The sequence below is a fragment of the Panthera uncia genome, chromosome D1 (assembly GCF_023721935.1).
Source record: "Panthera uncia isolate 11264 chromosome D1, Puncia_PCG_1.0, whole genome shotgun sequence".
NCBI lineage: Eukaryota > Metazoa > Chordata > Mammalia > Carnivora > Felidae > Panthera > Panthera uncia.
In genome coordinates, this window is record NC_064808.1 from 45,950,327 (window position 1) to 45,956,520 (window position 6,194).

General features: G+C 42.6%; 1 non-coding gene across 1 annotated transcript; it reads right to left on the reverse strand.

Annotated features, from left to right (window-relative positions):
- Positions 1-5,722: 5,722 nt before the first annotated feature.
- TRNAR-CCU (transfer RNA arginine (anticodon CCU)) lies at positions 5,723-5,795 on the reverse strand. The gene has a single exon. It is a non-coding gene; the product is annotated as a tRNA-Arg (tRNA).
- Between the last annotated feature and the right edge of the window lie 399 nt (positions 5,796-6,194).

Genomic DNA, 6,194 nt, shown 5'->3' on the forward strand with positions numbered 1-6,194 from the left:
TGTTGTTTTGTTTGGTGTAGTGAGAATGTAGTGAAATGGCTACTCACATTGATCTGATGGTTCTGAAAATTTGTGTAAACCCTTTGAAAAATATTTTTTGTAAGAAGACTGATAAAGTAATTCCACATCTGGGAATCTATTCCAAGGAAGAACAAAAATACTTGTCATAGAGTTGTTTGTAATATTTAAATAAATTTTTTTAAAAAGCTTAGTTTCCAAAAAACAAGGAAAGACTTAAGTAAAATGAGATATTTGCTCAATAAAATATTATATAGTCAATAAAAATATTTGCTCAGACTATGCACTAACATGGAAAATAGGCTATGATACAATGTTTAGTGAAAAACAGAATTTCAAATTATATACACAGTAGGGCTAGAACTGTAAAAACTGTTCATTTTAATTTTTTTTATTTTTATTTTTAATTTTTAAACGTTTTATTTATTTTTGAGACAGAGAGAGACAGAGCACGAGCAGGGGAGGGGCAGAGAGAGAGGGAGACACAGAATCCGAAGCAGGCTCCAGGCTCCGAGCCGTTAGCACAGACCCCGACGCGGGGCTCGAACTCACGAACCGTGAGATCATGACCTGAGCTGAAGTCGGCCACTTAACCGACTGAGCCACCCAGGCGCCCCGAAACTGTTCATTTTTAAAAAGATAGAAGGATCTGTTCATTGTGTTTACCTTCCAGCAGGCAAACCATGAGTTGTATTTTTCTCTGTTCTGTTTTCCTGTATTTATTAATGCCTTATGAATGGGTATTATTAGGCTGAATAGTGTGAGTATTGTAGACTCTCCAAAGATGTCCATGTCCTAATCCCTAGAACCTGCGAATATGTATCTTGCATGATAAAAGGGACTTTGCAGATGTTATTAAAGATCTCAAGACATGGGGAGTATGCTGGATGATCTGGCCCAATGTACCCACAAGGGTCCCTCTAAGCGGAAGGCAGGAGGGTCAGAGGAAGGAGGCAATGTGATGACAGAAGCAGTAGCGGGCACAGAGAGAGATTTGAAGAGTCTGCATTCAAAGATGGAGGAAGCGGCCATGAGTCAGAGACAGCAGGCAGCCTCTAGATCCTGGAAAAGGCAAGGAAACTGATTTTCCCCTAGAGTCTCCAGAAGAAACACAGAGGGGCTAACACCTTGATTTTAGGACTTCTGATCTCCAGAACTGTAAGATAATAAATTTGTGTTGTCTTGAGTTGCAGCAGTTAGTTACAGCAGCAACGGGAAATGAACACAAATATATACTTCTTTTTAATGCTTATTTATTTTTGAGAAAGAGAGACAGACAGAGCGTGAGTAGGGGAGAGGCAGAGAGAGACTGAAACAGAATGGGAAGCAGGCTCTAGGCTCTGAGCTGTCAGCACAGAGCCCGATGCAGGGCTCAAACCCATGACCTGAGCCGAAGTCAGATGTTTAACGAACTGAGCCACCCAGGTGCCCCATACCATTTTTACAGTGGAAACAAACTTCTTTGGCTACAAGAAGCTTTAAAAATAATGTGTGGGTTAATATTTGTAGTGCAGTATGAGTTCATCATTTAGATGTCACAAAATCTAAAAGCAATCAAGCTTAATATGTTTCTGATGAATGTGTCTCCTCTCTTCATTCTCCCTGTCAACACAGAAATGCCTCACTACAGAGCAATAAACAGTGGATTTGGGGTAATTTGCTCAATAACGAAACCTAGTATACAAATATCTGAGAGGCAGACAACCAGCAGCAGGAAAGAGGAGCTTTAAAAAAAAGGATAAAGCCGATGAATCATAAAGAAAACACCCCCTGAGTTGAGCAACTCCAGACTTATGCAAATTCAAGATTGCACAAAATTTTCCAAAAGGCGCATACTACAGTTTTAAAGAAATACCAAGTATAAGATAGCCACGGGGCAATGGAAATATAGTGCAACTATTACTATATCATCCTTGCTTTCAGCCCATTCAGTCCAGTCTCTCATCCCATTCTGGGCTCCTGGTCTGATTTCAGCCCTGCTCCTGCTGCTTTGGTCTTAGTGTTTTAATCACCTGGACCCTTCTGGCTCCTGGCCGTCAGCTCTCCCTCCGACAGACATCCCTTCTCTCTGTCACTCTAGATTTACTCTACCCATTTTCTCCATTGGGCACTATTTCTGGTCTTAACTAGCTCACGTCTGAAGACCCAGCCTCCGGTCTTGGGCTCTAGGAGATGAAGGTGTGAGGAGGTAGACAACCTTAGACCAGTGGGCAAAATATCTTTGAAATGAAGGTAGAAGAGAAAGAAGGAAGGAGAGGAGGAGGGAGGGTGGGGAGCGTGGGAGGGACAGAGAAGAAAGAGAAAAGAGAGGGGACAGAATTGTACAACATAAAACAGTCGCTGGTCACCTTAGGGAAAAAATATTCAGAAAGCTGCGAAAACCATTCCATCGTACATGAGATGGTTTGACAAATATTAATTTTAGGTAAATAGCCCCTTAGCTGACTCGGCTTATGGGTGAACTGGTTTTAGTGAGTTGGCCTATTTTCCAAGCATACCTGAGCCCATGCTCATGTGTATACCACATGGAAGGTGTAGCATATCCTGAAAGTGGAGAAAAGTGCCTCTGGCCATCGTAGTGTGGAGACAGTCTGCTCAGATCCCCTAATTATCTGGTTCTGTCTGCACTCATCAGGCAGCCTTCTCATTATAATTTGGCTTCCCATGTAGATTTTCCTACTGGGAGAGAACAGGCTGACCTGTAAGCGGGAGTATTCCGGTCCCACTGGCAGTTACTCTGCATAGAAATTTAATCAATCAGCATTATCTTGGGACTTTGATTTGCATGTCCATTCTCCAGAGTCTAAAAAATCTTACTGCACTTAAAGTTATGTTAGTGTCTTAGTTAAGGCCTTTTGGGTTGCAATTCAGTGAAACCCACTCTACCTAGCATTAACACAATGTGGGGATTTGTTATAAGCTGGTAGCAATGTGTCCCAGAACTCAAGGACAGAAAGGGCAGTTAGGACTAGGACCAGAGAGCAATCAGGACAGATGCTTCTGCCCTCGCCCTGGGCATACATCTCACACTCCCACGATTGTTCCCCTTCCTTCTCACACTCTGTGGTGGCACGGACGCTCATTTCTATTTCTCTCTTCACACCTGCCTCATTTTCCTCTCTCTGCATATAGATCAGCTATCTCTGCTTCTCAGCCATGCAGCTGAAGTAGGCTACTTCTCACCTGCTTCAGTGCCAGCAGCCAAGAGAGACACACATCTGTGAACCCCAATTCTAAATTCCCACAAGGAGAATATGGTTTGCCCAGTTTGGGTCAGGTATCCACCCTGATCAAATTCACTCTCGTTGTGGATTGGGAGACTGCTGGGAGCGGGAAGCCAGGATCATGCCCAACTCCATGAAATTGAGAACCATTTTCTGAAGGAGAAGGAAGATTAGGGAGGGGGCAAGCATCCCCCAAATTGCCACCGGTCTGCATACTCTGAGAGAGTCAGAAGTGTTTCAGGATTCGGAGTTTTTTATATTCTAGAATATGCTTCTGTACGTCACATACCACATCCCCTGCAGAGTCAAAAGCAGCTTCCTATAATCAAGTACATCAATATTTTTATAATGAAAACATGAATATTCATACAAAATAAGAAATAAGGATTGGGGCGCCTGGGTGGCTCAGTCGATCGAGTGTCCGACTCTTGGTTTCGGCTCAGGTTGTGATCTCATAGCGAGGGATCGAGGCCTGAGCCGGGAACTGTGCTGACAGCGAGGAGCCTGTTTGGGATTCTCTCTCACTCCCTCTCTACTCCTCCCCTGCCACCACGTGCACTCTCTCTCTCTCTCTCGATAAATAAAAATATATTTCTTAAAAAAAAGAAATAAGGATTATAAATAGCCTCTCATGAGTTCAAACCAGGTTTTGCCTCAAAAGGAACTATAAAAATGCTTTTGGTTTTCAGAGCTTCTGGATTTCAAAATTGCAGATGATAGATTTAGATTGCACTACTTTGGGCTTAACAAGCTGAGAAGCAGACTGTGAGGTATCCAGGCACTTCCTCCAAGAGGTTCCCTAAGTCACTACTCCTCCAACCTGGGACCTTTTGGAAATGCTCTTTCTTAGGCCCCATCTCAGATATACAGAATCAGCATTTGCATTTTAAAGAGATGCGCAGGGTCTTAATCTGTTCAGGCTGCTATCACAAAATATTATAGACTAGGCAACTTAAAAACAACAGAAATTTATTTCTCACCATTCCGGAGGCTTGGGAATCCAGGATGAAGGCACCAGCAGATCAGGTGTTTGGTAAGGGCCCGCTTCCTGGCTCCTAGTCTTTTCAGTGTCCTCACTGCCAAAAAAGAGTTAATGGAGTTCTGCGAGGTCTTTTGGATAAGGTCATCACTCTCATTCATGAGGACTCCATCCTCATGGCCTATGCACCTCCCACAGGCCCCACTTCCTAATACCATCATGTTGGAGGTTAGAATTTCAACATATGGATTGGGGGGGGGGTGCTCAACATTCAGTCTATATATAGCACCCAGGTACTTTGTGTGCATAGTGAAGTTTGAGAAGCTTTGCTCTACTTGGCAGTCAGCCTCCCCAAATCCCCAGTCTGCATTTGTGCACGTGAACTGCAACACACATTTGTGTAATCATCCCTTCTTATGTGTGTGTGTGTTTTTCTGACAAGAGCTCCATAGACAAATGTGGATTCATTTTCACAGTTAACAAACCATAACTTTTATAATAACAAAGAGCTCCAAGTCTGTGCCATACCACTCACCACTCTGCTCGACAGGTGCACAGTCTCTCTTGCATCACTTAATGAACACTTCTTCCTGAACTCGTATTTAAGCTTGTGCACCTGGGTAGAGGCTTCTTTTTATGAAACTATATCAGAGAATATTTGTATAATCCTTCATGAAAGTGGATCCAATATGCTAGAAAGCAGCTAGAGCTATAATTAAGAAATTATTCAATAAAGAATACAAGCAAGTGAAACACAGAGCAGTAGCCACAGTATTAGTTCTTTTTCCCTCTTGCATAAAGAATAGAATTTTCTAGATGGACATACAATACACAGCCCACACCCAGAATGCTCTTGCAATATGGCAATGGCCTTTTGACTTAACACATTTTACCGTGCACCCTGTTGTTTTGGAATTCATAAGGACAGTAAGAAAGGAGTAAATAGAGTTTTCTCAAAGACGTATTCATTGAATTCACTTTTAGGTTCTTTGGGAGTAGAAGAAACCTCCAAATTCCAAAGAAAATATAAAAGTTATGAGCACAGAAGAACCTCTCAGGCTATAACTGCTTCCTGACTGCCAGAAACACCAAGAAGAAAATCATTCAAAGAACCAACTTGTGATATTGGGAGCTTTTAGGAAAACTCAATCGTAGTAGAGAACACTCTGAGAATCTGCTAAAAGTAAGTGATCCTTTAGCAAACTACTATCAATAAGGGGTAACTGACTGGGCAACAAAAGCAGAAGTATTCCACAGGATGCTTGTCTACCCCGAGTCTCCCACTGTACAGTGTGTTTTTGCCCACCACATGTCTGTCACAGCTTCCATTAGTTTTTTCAAGGGAGTCTGTGACCCCATAAAGGGTAAGCATTAGTCTTCTGGTAATTCTGAACTATTTATATTCCCCACACCTTTTTTGTGCTTATACCACCTCCTCTGCTGAGTTTGCTGTCTCTCTCTCTCTCTCTCTCTCTCTCTCTCTCTTTTAAAGTAATCTCTATACCCAACACGGGGCTCAAACTCACAACCCTGAGATCAGGAGTCACATGCTCTACCAACTGAGCCAGCCAGGTGCCCCGAGATTTCTTTGATAAATTCACATCTCCCATGTGCCAGATGGTGGGAAAACCACACTGCACAAGCTGAGAGGGCTCCCTCCTCTCACTGTTTGGCATCCGGTTTTTGCTCACCCTTCAAGTCTTTGCTCAGGCCTCAGCTCCTCCTGGAAAACTAAGATATGCCCTTCATTTTTGACCTCTTGACACCTACTTCTTATCTCTGCAATTTTATAGTGAAAGTATCTGTTTATGTGTCTTCTTTCCCACTGTAAGCAACACGTGGGCTCAAGCTAACTTTGTGCTCTCTGATGCACAGCTCCTGGTGCACAATATGGGTTCAATAAGCATTTGTTGAACTGAAAAAAGAAAGAAAGAAAGAAAGAAAGAAAGAAAGAAAGAAAGAAAGAAAGAAAG